Source organism: Lemur catta, chromosome 10 (assembly GCF_020740605.2).
Source record: "Lemur catta isolate mLemCat1 chromosome 10, mLemCat1.pri, whole genome shotgun sequence".
In the NCBI taxonomy this organism is placed as follows: domain Eukaryota; kingdom Metazoa; phylum Chordata; class Mammalia; order Primates; family Lemuridae; genus Lemur; species Lemur catta.
Genome location: NC_059137.1, coordinates 61,699,408 through 61,714,761, shown reverse-complemented (window position 1 = coordinate 61,714,761; position 15,354 = coordinate 61,699,408). Strand labels below are relative to the sequence as shown.

Below are 15,354 nucleotides of genomic sequence, written 5' to 3'. Positions count from 1 at the left end.
AAACCCATATGGAGAGCCAACTGTAACTATAATTTCACCTACAACTTTTGAATTTATAAAATCACCTTTCTCTTCTCCTCATACCATACAATCATGAGCAAGTTTGTCAAGCCTGAAAGCAATGAGGGAGACTAGCTAGACAAGGCAGAAAAAACATGGGGTCTCATAGCACCACTGGTTCCTCTGAACTGCTTCCCAGCCTTCATCCATCCTTCAGGCAGCCAGCAATAGACAAAGCTCTCAGCACATGTGCTGCCTTCCTCTAGATTTCTGCAAAGAACTATACCAACCAGCAGCTTTCGCCACTTAGAAGAAGGGTCAAGGCCAGGAAAACATTCATACACAGGTTGTGTACTAATGCGACATTCTAAGATTCACTGAGCCTAAGGCCCCTACAGAGAGAGGAGCACAGAAACATGAAAACAGAAGCCAAAGCAAAATAAGAAAGCTAAGGAAGTTTTGAAGCCTGACTGCAGTCAACAATATCATCATCATCAAATATTTAGCTAGAACTTTACCATTTACAAGGTATTTTTACATACATTATTTTATTTGATCCTCGTAACAGCCCTTTGAAGAGGAAGTATAGATTTTTTTATTAATAACTGTTTTGCAGGTGAAGAAACTGAAAAAGTTTAAGAGACTTGTCTGGGGTCACTTTAGCAATGAGTAGGAACTTGACTTCTGTGCTCCCCAAAACTATCTGCAGATTTCAGTCTTCATGCTGTATCTCTGTATCCCACATAGAAAAAAGAAGAGAGATAAATCGAAAGAGACAGGTCCCACAACAAACAAAATCAGCAATTATTTATGTAAACCACTCTTCCATAACTGCCTTTGTTCATCAGTCCCATTCCTTCCTTTACTTCCTTACCTCCTTTCATTCCTGGTTCTTTTTTCAGATGACCCAAGATACCACAAACCATTTTGTCCATTTAAATCCCTTAGATCTTGATCTGCAAACCAAAGATATATCCTTGAGTCAAACCTGAAGCCAACAAGTATGGATCCTTCTTATCTGTGAAGTTCTATGGCTGTATCATAAACTGAGATAAGTAATGAAATCTGTGGAAATCTCAGAGGTTTCACTCTACTCAGAGGTACTCACTTCTACTATGTGCCATAAAAAACAAGCAGGTAATGAATAATCAATACAGTATCTACTGGTTCTAGACTGACCGTCCCCTGCAAGCTGGCCACACTCAGTGACTGATCCAGAACAAACACTGAATATATGAATTAAGCTAAAATAAACAGCAAAATAAGATAGTAATAAACGTCTGAAGAACTACCCAGATCATCATGTTAAGTGTTTACAATATATTCTGAACTCAAAGCTTATAAAGTTTTGAGGAATAGGTCAAAACCACGTAAAGGAACTAACAAAAACAATGGATAAGAAACCCCTATTGATTAAATGCAATTGTTAGACAGCATTACATTCTAAAGAGCTATCATCTAAAGTCTAAAATAAAATAAACTTTAATATAGAAAAAAGGAACATTTAAATCACTAGATATCCAGCTCCATAGAGATAACCATGATTAATATTTCCTAGTCTATTTTATGACAACATATGACAGAGGGGTATGCATTTTTAAAGCACGTTAGTCCTTACTGTTGTATAGAATAGCAGCAGATTAAAACTTTCAACATTCCAAGTCCTTCAACTATATGAAATCATTTGCTTATCCAATTAACCCAATGACATAGGTAATACAATTATCTCTATTTTACAGATGGAGAAATCAAGGCATGGGGCTTGTCTATTGCAGTTGTACAGTTGCTAAATGACAGATCAAATAGGGAAAGTAAATCCTGAAAGAATGATCCTGGCCTCCTTTCACATCTCTTCTAAAATTTCTCTTTCTCTGCCTCTTATCCCTCTGTCCCTGATACAATGGCACCTAGGAGACGTTATTCTCAAAGTTAAGTTCAGCAGGCAACTTTAGTCCATCAACAGGATGTACAGTCCTGCTGATAGGAACTATTCACTTTGAAGTCAAAGACCATGCTTTTCTATATTTTTCTAGGGATCATCACAGTGTTATAATTGACTTTTCTGGGGGCAGCGGGGCTGGAGAAGATGAAGCATTTGGATAAGGAGAAGTGATTTGTCTTTTAGAGTTAGAAAAGGTACCTAAGGGAGGACAGAAGCAGCCCTAGAAAGGACAGGAAGCTGGAGAACATAAATGAACCCACAGAATTTACCCCAGGTGAACATTTTTTAGCTAGACCATCCTGGCATATGTACCAATGAACATCATCACTCTCATCTGAGAGGAAGGCTGGTTTGTTTCAGCCCAGCAGGGATCACTCCAGTGTCAACACTGGCTTTTTCTTCCGTTGCCAAACTGATCCTGAAACAAACCTGCGCTTTGTGTTATTGTTGATGGTGATGGTGGTAGTGGCCGAGGGTCACATGTGTGTGTACATTTTAAAAGAGAAGAGATGACCTAAAGTCAAAAGCAGATACACTGTGGCTGTTCTGCCCTTGTATGGAGTGGATCTGCCCAAGCTTACAGGATACTTGACTTTGCAATAGAAATGAATTTTGAATTGTTACAGCAAAGGAGATACCCGTCTGCCTTATCAGAAGCATCTCTTCTCCATCCTTTGATGCTACTGGGAATAAAAGATCTTCTAAGTAATTCACAGTTCAAATTCAACAACTTGAATCATTCATTATGCTAGTTAAGAAGATTCCATAGTAAGTCAGACTTATTATTTGGCAGTTTTGCCCAATTTAGCTATTTGCTTAGATGGTAAGTAACGCATACTATGGATTGAAGATATAGTATGCAAGCAATAAGGAGACACTGACTGAGCACCTGCACTATGCAAGGTACCTACTGCCTATAAGGCACACTGGGGGTCAGGAGGTTTTATAAAAATGAGTGGCTTCAAAAGGAGAAATGTATTTCAGAAATGTAATTCCTATATGATTGCAGCATGAAGTCTGACAGTACTGTCACAATGAACTATATTTAAAAAAAACAAACATAAAAAAACTCTGCAAAAATAGTACTTTTGTCAAGAAAATAAAGATCTGAAAGAAAACTGACAAATCTGAGAGGATAAAAGATGAAAACATAAGTTATTTCCTTATTGTATAACTATATTACAGTATAGACTAAATGTAGACTCTGGATGACTACAGACTGCTTTTGTAACATCAATTTAACACTATTCAAACATAACGTTAAGAATACTATTGAACTTTAAAACAGCAAGAAGATATGGAACAACTGGAACTCTCATACACTGATGGTGGGAATGTAAAATGGTACAACCACTTCAGAAAGCACTTTGGAAGTTGCTTGTAAAGTTAAACATACAGTAACCATATGACACAGTATTCCACTCCTAATTATTGATCCAAGAAAAATGAAAATATTTGTCTGAACAAACACTTGCAAACAAATATTCATAGCAGCATTGTTCATAATAGCTAAAACTGAAAACAACCAAATATCCATCAACAGGTAAATAGACAAATTGTGGTATACTCATAAAATGGAATAATAATTAGCAACAAGAAGAAAATAACTATTCATACACACAACAATAAGGATGAAGCTCAACAACATGATGCTGAGCAAAAAAAAAAAAAAAGCCACACATGAAAGGGTACATAATGTATGACTTTACTGAAATGAAATTCTAGAAAAAAACAGAAATCCAATCTACAGAGACAGAAAGCATATCAGTGTTTTCCTGGGGCTGGAGATTGGTACAAGGGAGCTTTTGGGAGTATAAAAGTGTTCTACAACTAGATTGTGGCACTAGTTACACAGATGCAATTTTTAAAAACTCAACTGAACACTTTTAAAAAGGGGTATATTTTATTTTATGTATTGTGTATTTTATCATATGTGTATCTCAATTTAAGGTGACTTTTAAAAAGAACAACAAAATCTTAGAAGTAACATATTTAGAAGAAAGAAAAAAAATTCACACTATACTTACTGTACTGCTCAGATCATATTAAGGCTATAGTGTTTACTTCTATGCGCATTTTAAGGAAAACTGAAATTTAAAGAAAATTCAGAGGAAGATAAGTTGAATAGTGAATGTATCTGGCAATACAATCATATACGGGAAATTCTTGAATGTTTAGCCTGGTGACAAGAAGGTAAAATGGGGACATATAATTGCCCTCACATATGTGAAAAGCTACCCTCTAAGGGGAAAAAACAGACTCCCACTGGGTGGAAGTTAACAATAATATGTGTACATTTTGTCCTCAATATATGGAAGACAATAATTATTCTAACTAGAGCTCAAATTAAAAATCAAATTACACGTACTGAATATGTACTATCTCCCAGATACAATGGAATGTGAGCTTTCAAATAAAGTAGTTATTGAGCTTTCATTGCTGAACTCTTCCTGTCAAGCTTACAAGAGAGGGCATTAGATAGAATGATGGAGTAGATGCCCTCTAAAAGGCTTTTTAGAGTATATTTTCTTCCTGTTATAAAACAAAGTAAAATTTCATGATTTCAAATAACTGAACTTTCTAGTTGCTGCTAGTATTTTTTTGGTGTTTAATTTTTTTTCATATTTTGGTGTTTAATAAATATTGTTTAATTATATTGTGCTTTACTTTTTAAAATATATTGTTGTCCACCACTAATACATCTAACACAGACTTCTTGTTTGGTATAAACCACCTAACAGCAAAATTCTACCTTATTGGGAAATAAAACACATTTTAGAATGGTTCATTTTCTGGTAAAAATTTTAAGTATTACATAACAAACTAAAAAGAAAATTGTTGACAAAGAAAAAGATAACAAGCTGTGTTTCCTATAAAAGTAAAATGATTGGCCAGAGCATTCATGCTTTTCCCGCTGTTCAGGGAGGAAAGAGTTCCCTAACAGTTGGCAAGAATGAGAGAAAACAAAGACTTAAGGTAGATGACAATGGTAAGTAATGGTAAGGTAAGCCACAAAGGACGATGGCATATGTAATGGACACTGATCACTTCCAATCAGATTAACTCTCTCACTTTTCCCAGAAGCTAGGACTTCCATCTGGGGACCCCAGGGTTCCAAAAAAATTAACTTCATCATTGTCTCCTGGAATGGAATGTACAATCCAGAATATAACAGTTCTCAGGTAGAAATATGATCTACAGTGGTTGAATCAGAATAAATAGCAGGACTTTTGTTAGAAACACTGAGACAAATACTCCTTTTCCCGGTGGAGGTAAATATGAAAACAGTAAGCCTTAGATGCTACTAAAAGCCATATCAGGACCATGTCAGAGCCATTATCAGCCGTATCAGTAGTAATATGACTACTAAAAGCCTTATCAGGTAAATATGAAAATAATAAGCCATAGGAGCTACTGAAAGCCATGTCAACAGCAATAGAATAAAGCCAACACCAGGAATCCAGTGTAAAGAAATAGAAGTCATTGAGCTGCTGGATCATTCCCAAAGTAGCCCCATCTTTGGACTTTTGAGTTACATGAGCTAATGTATTTCATTTGTGGCTTAAATACACGAGTCACTTTTTGACTTTTTAAATTTAACTTAATTTTATTTTTTTGGTTACATGCAGCAACAAAAACTTCATGCAAAGGAAAAGAGACTAGAATGTACAAGATGTCAATAAGACTTAAAAACTGCTTTTGAAATTTATACCTAAATCTGTAGCTTAAAGTAATTCTTGTGTTAATACTAATATAATCTAAGTTTCCATTCACTGAGCATTTTCAATTTGTCCCATATGGATATTTATGAGCACTTATTTTAAAACTTGTAAATGTCTTTAGATCCATTCAACTACCTGCTCCATATCAGCCCTAGACTTAATGGGTCTGGGCTGTAATTCTCCAATTGGTGGAATGAAAACAAGAAAATGCCACTTCTATTCTCACTCTACCACAATCAATTGGAAGTTGGGTCCATTTAAAAATAAAGAGCCATGAAGTTCTGGATTTCAGGTGGGTATCTCCAAAAGGATGAGGGAAATGTGGACAACATAAAGGTACCCTCTGCTCCACAAAGTCTCACTATTGTTCTTGGACTTTATTCCAGGTCCCAAAAATATCAGAGCCCTGAGGATACAAATACAGAACTTCTAAAAAACCATATGACAAAGTTACCAGATAGTAAAACTACTAAAGGAAAGCTGCTATTAAAAATAAAGGACCCCAGAATTAACGTGATTTACCCTTTTAAATATTTCAGTTAAGAACTATAGAGAAAAAAATAATAATTAAATACTGGTAAGGAAAGACTAAACTGGTCTCACTTACCACTTTGGAATTTTGAGAACCATTGCAGATTCCAGTCTATATTCCTCGGATAAAAATCTCTGAATAAAGAAGAAATAGGAGGCCATCTTTGGTAAACTTCAGGTACAAAATCACCAATTTCATTTTGTCCAAATATCACTTCAATGAGAAAAGATTATTAAATACCCATTGGTGTCTGTGGAAAATTTTTAGCAGGACAGTATCATCCCAAATATGGGGGAGGAAGAATGATAAATATCAACAGTTCAGTCACTCTAAAACATAACTGACTTTCTTACTAATTGAAAAAGAAATTTTGTATTCAGGCTTCACATATACAAATAGAAAGTATAAGACATTTTCATGCTCTGCAACTATATAAATAATTTTAAATCTGAAACAAGTATGTCTCTAATATTATATACACACACACACACACATATATATACATATACGAATATATACACAAAATACATATAGGCTGAATTCATTCTATGATTTTTCTTACATAAAGGACAATATTAGTCTCAATTTAAGATAAAAACTTTAGGTAGAGAACGGAGTTTAGAGCTTGTTTTAGAAAGTAATACGCCTTAATAAGCAAATTTTATGATTCTCCACTGCTTGGCAAAAACAAACAAACAAAACAGAAATGTGGTAGGACAAAAAGGTCAAAAGATATGCAATCATAGGCAAATTTTACATTTACATGGACATGTATTTTCTCCATTAAGCCTGTATTAGTTTTATAATAAAAAAACAAAATTCTTTATTTTTAAATGGACCCAGACATGCAGAAAAAACTACAATTCAATATTTTTAAATATATAAAATAGCCCTACCTTCCCTGTACCATACCATTCCCCATGTGGAACAAAGTTAATTGCTTCTTCCTAAATAGCAGTAGAATACTTAGAACTCCTTGACAGTTTCTTCGTCATGACTGTAATGAATATTGGATATTTCAGCAGTTTAATGTGGCATATTACAGTTTATTCATACTGCTTGGGGCTACTTGAGTTCACTGGATGTGTAAGTTGATGTTTTCTTAATGAAAAATGGGAAATTTTCAACGTTTATTTCCTAAATACATTTTGTACCCTATTTTCATGCTCTCCTCTATAACTCCAATTATACATATGCTAGACCATTAGGTGTTGTACCTTAGGTCCCTGAATCTCTGTTCATTTTTCTTCAATCTTTTTTCTCTAGATTCTTCAGATGGAATCAATTTTATTGATATGCATCAGTTGACTGACTTTTCTTAATAGCATATTGGAGATGGCAAAACCAAGAAATCTTTAATTACATTTATTGCTCATTTCAGTTCTAGAATGTCCATTTAGCTCTTTTTATAGTTTCTATTTATCTGCCAAATTTCCTACCTGTTCACTCATTAAGATCATAGTTTGTTTGTTTTAAGTTCTTGTATGAGTATAAATAAATGCATAAATAAGCCTTTGTCAGCTAAATCCAACACCTAGGCCATCTCCAGGTCTTTTTCTATTGACATTATTTTCTTTTGATTATCAGTAACATTTTTCCTGGGTTTTTTTTTCTTTTCTTTTTTTTTTTTTTTTTGGCATGTCTAATAATTTTGTATTATATATTGAACATTATTATAATACAATGTAGAGAACCTGGATCCCACTTTGATCCTCTGAAGAATGCCAAACTTTATTTTCAGGGAGTACAATTAATGGCTGAACACCATGACTGCTTTACTAGGATGAATTTGAGAAAAGCCCCAGATGTTTCTCAAGCTCCTCTAGTTTGGCAGAATCAAATTTCTGTCTCCCCAGTACATTTTGTTGAGATCTAGTTTTAAACATGTTAGGGTGGATACAGACAAATCCTTGGGGAACTTGTGGCCTTCTGATTTCATGACTGTTCTTTTTTAAGCACCAAAGGACACAAAAAAAGCTTCACCTTTTCTGCTGTACCCCTTTTAATAAAAGTATTTTTTCTGTAAAATTTGGATTCAATCAAAAGGCCACACTCAAGGATCCAGGTAGCCACATGTGACCCCAAAGCTGCAAGTTCCCCAACCCTGCATGGGGTCCTTAATCCTAAGTTATGAACTTTCTGTTTCTCAACTGGATGTCTATGATGTTAGTAATATCTCTCTGTAGTGCTTGGGACAGAGCTCCAATATCCACCAGGAACCTTTAACATGTCTTTCCATGATCAGATCCCTAATGGACACTCTCTGGTAAGCACATAGAATCCCACTTGTCACATGTGCAGTCCATCCCTCAGCCAAGGACCTGTGGGGAACCCACATTCAGAATTCTAGAACCCCATTTCTGTGCAGCTCTCTCCTTTCTGGTGCCCTGCTCCAGATTCCAGCTGTTTCATCAGCCTTAAACTCTGATTTCTGCCTTCTCAGTTCAGAGGCACCACTGTTTTTGCTTGTGTACTCCAGGCTCTTTTCACACAGTCAGGAAATTGTCTCTGTGCAGAGAGCCAGAGCAAATGTGGGCCCTCTTCTCATGAATTTGCCTTTTGTCAATGATCACAGTCTTACACTGCCTATTGTCCAATACCTGAAAACAGGTGTCTCATATATTTTGTTCAGTTTTATCATTATGGCAAAAGGGTTAATCCAGCACCAGTTACTCCATCAAGGCCAGTAGCAGAAGCTCTTGTGTATATTATTTTAAACTGTTCTTATTCTCTCTCATTCTCTCAATTTATATTTGTCCTTTTCTATCCTCATCCCCAATTTGTGTAATTTATGAGCCTCAATTGAATGCATATATGGTGCTAAATAATTCTAATAGAATACCATAGAACTTTAAGAGCTTACGATGATGATGGAACACTTTGAAAGAATCAAGATTATTACAAGTTTTATAGAGTTTCTGAAGTTTAAACAAAAATATTTTAAATTTATTTTTAAAAGTATATCCTCTCATACTTATTTTCCTTTTTCATGAACAAGCAAAATATCAGCAATACCCTGCTACCATATTGCCTTTCATAGTCCTTCCTTTGTTAAAGTATGTTTGCATATTTCATTCAAGTAAAAATAAATAGAACAGAAAATTCAGAAAACCTGAAATTATCAGAATTCTTCCCATTTCTCAATTTGTGAAGTTGGTCTGATCTCAATGACATACAACCATTAGAAGTATAAAGGTCTTCCTAGCTATATTTAAAGACTGTAGAAACATCTACCTGTCCCCAGACAAACCACAAGAGATTTAAATGACAAATGAAGGTAAACATAATAAAGTTAATGAAGCATTTTTTGCCAAGCATGGGTTTCTCAATTGATCTAGATACTAGATATGCTCACTCAAATGCTTACAGATAAACAGAGTTAACTCATCCATTAGGCACAGTTTTTAGGGTCTGTAATACTTTCAAGGGACCATAAAAATGTTTTCTTTTAAAATCAGAAGAATAACTTAAAATGCAGGTCAAATGAAATGTTTAACACACAATCTTCATATATACCAACATATCATAAAATATAACTCTGTGTATGTAAGCAGACATAAATTAACAACTATTTTCAGATTTGCTAGGCATCTCAATCTCTCACAGAACCTGACATTGCCCTATTCTCGGATGTAAGGCCCCAGGTATTTTTGCACTGGACTAGATGAGGCATTCTTCCCTCTAGGTTCTAGCAGGTGCTAATCTCATCCCTAACCATTTCCCTCTCTAATCTTTTTGGTTTGCCTGAACTGCATTCACTTGAAATTGGGCAGGCCAATAATTGAAAGATATTGAGCAGATAGTACTCTGTGTAGCTAGACATCTCTATGGCCTCTTTTAGGTTACCATGTACATGTTATCTTCATGGCTGCTACACGTCTGCTTTACATTTGCTTTCAAGAATAGAGAGGTGGACTTGGTATCCCTTCCAATTTCAAAGCCCTCAATCTCTTTGAAGCAGCCCACAAAGTAACATGTTCCTCTCTAAGGAGTGGCTTCCAACCCACAGCCCATTTGCAGAGCCAAGATAATAAATAATTACTGAAAAAAAATTGTTGGTTCATTGAGAACCCGTAAAGTCTCAAATCTTAGCTGACTTAGGCTACCAGTTTCACTAACTTTCCCAGGTTCTCTTAATTCATATCATTCATAGCTGTTCAAGCAAGTGATTTCTGCATTTAAATCATCAGTTTCATAATGACAGAAATACTCTATGATTCTGAGTGATCAACATAATTTTCAATAAAAGAAAAGGGCATTTAAGAGAATAAAATGATGTTTTCAGTAACATTCAAAAGAAATCTTACATGTAAATCTACTACTTAGGATACTTAAAAGCAGAGTGTTCTAGATTAAAGCTTGGAATGAAAGATGGATAGCATGCTAGGATCTAACCATGAATCTCCTTAAATCACTTTGCTTCAGTGAAGTTTAGTTTAATCAGAAGGCCTAGATCCTAGCTAGCTCCAGCTCCACAACTGGTATGCTCAATGGCAAAACATGTTGATATCAAGTAGGCTGCCTTAATTTTAGTCTCAGTTCCCTCAGAAATAAAATAAGACATATAAATATAAACCCTGACAATCTCCAACATACTGTCACCATCAAATGAATAACTGTGCTTCAAAAGCACTTAGTAAAATTTTTCGAATAAAATAAATTTATACTATCTCATTCTTATTCTTTTATTTCATCATAATGACACTAATATTCTTAAACTTCCTAGGTCTGCCCTCCATTTGCCATAATTGTATCAATCACAAAGTCTGACTCATTCTTTTGAATTTTTAAATATGTTTTATATATCACACTTCAAGGTATAGTCGCCCCTTGACCAGCATGAGTTTGAACTGCACAGGTCTACTTATATGCAGATTTTTTTCCAATAAATATATTGGAAAACATTTCAGAGATTTGTGACAATTTGAAAAAATTCACAGAACTGTGTAGCCTAGAAATATTTAAAAAAAATAGAAAAAGATATGTCATGACTGTACAAAATATATGTAGATACTAGTCTATTTTATCATTTACTGCCATTAAATATATACAAATCTATTATAAGAAATTAAAATTTGTCAAAACTTACACACACACTTAGAAACTGCACATGATGCCATTTGCCGTTGAGAGACATGTAAACATGAAGGTACATTATGAAATCATAACTGCATAAAATTAACTGCAGTATATGTTGTACAACTGTAATAATTCTGTAGCTACCTCCTGTTGCTATTGCCATGAGCTCAAGTGTTTCGAGTATTCACCATGCGATGCTAATCATCTCCTCGTGGGCAGTTCATCTCTCCAGTAAATTGGGTATTGGTTGAAAAAATGCTGAGTATAAACGAACCTGCCCAGTTCAAACCCATGCCATTCAAGGATCAACTGTATTTCCATAAAGTTACATGGAATGTACCTGACTCTTCCGCTTCCCCTTCCACCTCCTTCACCTCTTATGCTTCTGTCACCTCGATAAAGTAAGACTAATGCCTCCTCTTCCTCAGCCTACTCAGTATCAACATGAAGATGATGAAGATGAAGACCTTTACGATGATCCATTTCCATTTAATGAATAGTGAATATATTTTCTCTGTCTTATGATTTTCTTAGTAACATTTTCTTTCTCTAGCATACTTTATGGTAAGAACACAGCATACAATACATATAACATACAAAATTTGTGTTAATTGTTTATGTTATCAAAAGGCTTCCAGTCAAGGGTAGGCTATTAGTAGTTAAGTCTGAGGGGAGTCAAAAGTTACTTATGGTTTTCAACTACTCTGGGGGTCAGTGCCCCTAGTCCCTGTGTTGTTCAAGGGTCAACTCTATTTCATTTGGATTACAGATTACAGGCTGAAAATGTGTTAAACCATCACTTTTCAGAACAGATCAAACATATCCTATTTTATAAAACTTTTCATAATCAAACAAGTAAAAATCTCTGTCATGAAATTTGTTCATGGTCTAGAACAAAGGGTGGCACACTTACTCTGTAAAGGGCCAAATGATAAACATTTTAGGGTTTATGAGCCATAGAATCCCTGTCAAAACTACTCAAGTCTACCATTGTACTACAAAAGCAGTCATAGACAATATGTAAACAAATGGGCACAGCAGTCCCACTAAAATATTTACAAAAACAGGTTGCCAGCTGGATTTGGCCTGCAGGCCATAGTCTGCCAACCCCTGCTCTAGAACAGTACTTCTCAATCTTCACTATGCATACAACTAATCACATGGGATCTTAATGCAGATTCTGATTCAGTAGATCTGGGTGGGGCCTGAAATTCTGCATTTCTAACAATCTCACAATTGATGTATGGTGATGCTGCTCTGAGGATCATCTATTTGAGTAGCAAGGTTCTGATAAATCTATGAGAAGAGAGATCCTATCTAATTACTTACTCCGTGGCCTCAGTGCCTAAAACAGTGCCTGGCATACAAGGTCTGTCCAGAAAGTATCCAGCCATGTAAGAGGAAAAATAGAGACATTTATTGAAAAAGATACAAGAAACACTGTACATAGGACAATGACCCCTCAGCCCCTTGAAAGTAGGCACGTTGGGACCTCACACAGTTCTCCCAGGGTCTCTTAACCTAACCCGTACATGTTCAACATTCTCAGCTGTTCTGCTTTTTGCAGGCCTTCCAGAATGTGGATCCTTTCAACAGATTCTGGACCATTTTTTAAGCGTTGTGCCACACTTTTATTTGTGCTGCACTCATTGCATCGCCCCCAAAAGCACTCTGAATCATCCGAATAGTTTCCACAGAGGAATGCTCATTCTAGCTTAATGCAAAGTTTGATACAGATTCGTTGCTCTGCTCAGTCATTCTGAATGTGATGGCCACATAGTACACTTGCTCACTCAATGGCATCTAGCACCCCACTGACTCCTACAGTGAAATTGTCATTGTTCACGCTGTGCATTCCAGTCTACTCTCCTTGGCTGACAGGTTATGTCAATGCTGCACAAACTGTTCTGATTATATTAACAATGGCTGGATACTTTCCAGACAGACCTCGTATAATAAAGCACTCAATAAATATTTAAGGAACAAATGAATAAGCAAAGAATAAGATTCTTATAGAATGTCATGTTCTGCCTTATCTCATTATTAAGTGTGCCATTCTTTACGGAGCTCCTTCTTCTTTATGTTCACCTTATTAGCATTTAAGCTTACCAAATTAAGAGTCTCTTTAACATTTCTAATAAAGGTCACAAATTCAATCTGTACTCTTGGTTCATGTACACAGAACAAGAGCTAGTTCTTCACAAATTCACCCTAAACTCTTCTATGTTCATCCAAAAGCATCATCTTTCATTTCCTTAAGCATTTCATGTTCTTTATACTTCAAGGCCTTTGTATATATTCCTTTCCCTGATAGGAACATTCTTCCCTAATCCTTCAAGTCTAAACATAAATATCACCTCTTTGGAGAGCAGTGCAGTAAGTGCTCATACCCTTATCTTATCCCTCTTTCTCGTGGCAAATACGGTTCTCTTTCTCAGCCCTGTGTGTCTTCTTCAAAGCACTTATCATATTTTATAGTCATAGCAATGTGTTGCTTAATGACAGAGATACATTCTGCAAAGTACATTGTTAGGCAATTTCCTTGTTGTGCCAACATCATAGAATGTACTTAAATAAACCTTAGATGGCATAGCCTACTACACACCTAGGCTATATGGTATATAGCCTATTGCTCCTAGGCTACAAAACTGCACAGCATGTTACTATACTGAATACTGTAGGCAACTGTAACACAATGACAAGTATTTCTGTATCTCAATACATCTAAACATATAGGCCAGATATGGTAGCTCACGCCTGTAGTCCCAGCACTTTGGGAGGATTGCTTGAGGCCAGGAGTTTGAGAGCAGCCTGGGCGGCATAGCGAGATGCCATCTCTACAAAAAAAAATTTTTAATTAGCCAAGTGTGGCAGTGTGCACCCATAGTCCTCGCTACTTAGGGGGCTGAGATGGGAAGATCTCACTAGAGCCCAGGAGTTCAAGGTTACAGTGAGCTATGATTGCACCACTGCATTCCATTGTGGGCAACATAGCAAGACCCCATCACTTAACAAAAAGAAAAACCACATAGAAAAGGTACAGTAAAAATATAGTATAAAAGAGAAAAAATGGTACACCTATATAGAGCACTTACCATGAATGGAGCTTGCAGAAGAAGTTGTTCTGGGTGAGTCAGTAACTGAGTGGTGAATGAATGTGAAGGCCTAGGACATCACTGTACAATACAGTACTGTAGACTTTGTAAAACTATACACTTAGGCTATACTAAATTTATTAAAAATATATTTTTCTTTCTTCAATAATAATCTTAGCTTACTGTAACTTTTTTGCATTATAAACTTTTCAATTTTTTAAAACTTTTTGACTCTTTTAGTAACACAGCTTAAACACAAATATATTGTATAGCTGCATAAAAATATTTTCTTTCCTTATATCTATTAGCTTTTTTCAATTTTTTTTTTTTTACTTTTAATTTTTTTAATAAAAACTAAGACTAACATACACATTAGTCTAAGCCTACACAGGATCAGGATCAACAAGATGTGGCTAGGCTACAGGAATTTTTCAGCTCCATTATAACTTTAGGGGTATGCAGTCCTCATTGACCAGAACATTGTTATAGAGCGCATGACTGTATTTTATCTACCTGTAAGCTGACTTTTTAAGTTCCATTTACGCTACTAGAATGTAAACTCAAGAACTATATTTACCTCATTCATCACTGAATCCCTACCAATTAACACAGTTCCTGACATACATAGGTGACAAGTTTATCTTTATTGATTGAATAGATAATTATTCATGTTCATAAAGAATTTGCTTTGCTATCCTATTTTCACAATGCAGATACCTCTTTAAGGTTTCTACCCACCTTAAAAACACTGCCTTTTATCTCAGCAAGGCCACAGCAGCCAAATTTGTACTTCATGGTACTGCCCTCTTGACAATAGCTGATAAGATCAAGAGTGGATATCTGACCCCAGTTGGCCTACATTCTCGCTCTCAGGATTTTTGAAACTGGGACTGAGACTCTAGTATCTGTATGCTGGTCATGTTAACTGATTAATTAATGAGTAGTGGTGGGTAACTATATTTGATCATGTGTATCTGAAAGTAA

General features: G+C 35.5%; 1 protein-coding gene across 7 annotated transcripts in view; it reads right to left on the bottom strand.

Moving 5' to 3' along the window:
• The window catches only part of RFX3 (regulatory factor X3), a 293,748-nt gene that overhangs the window by 195,887 nt on the left and 82,507 nt on the right, over positions 1–15,354 (bottom strand). Inside the window, exon 2 of one of the 7 annotated variants that reach the window (XM_045563483.1) lies at positions 6,272–6,330. The exons of the other annotated variants lie outside the window; for them this stretch is intronic. The gene's annotated coding sequence lies outside the window, so the exon portion shown is untranslated. The remainder of the gene's footprint in view (positions 1–6,271; positions 6,331–15,354) is intronic. 7 annotated transcript variants of the gene reach the window in all.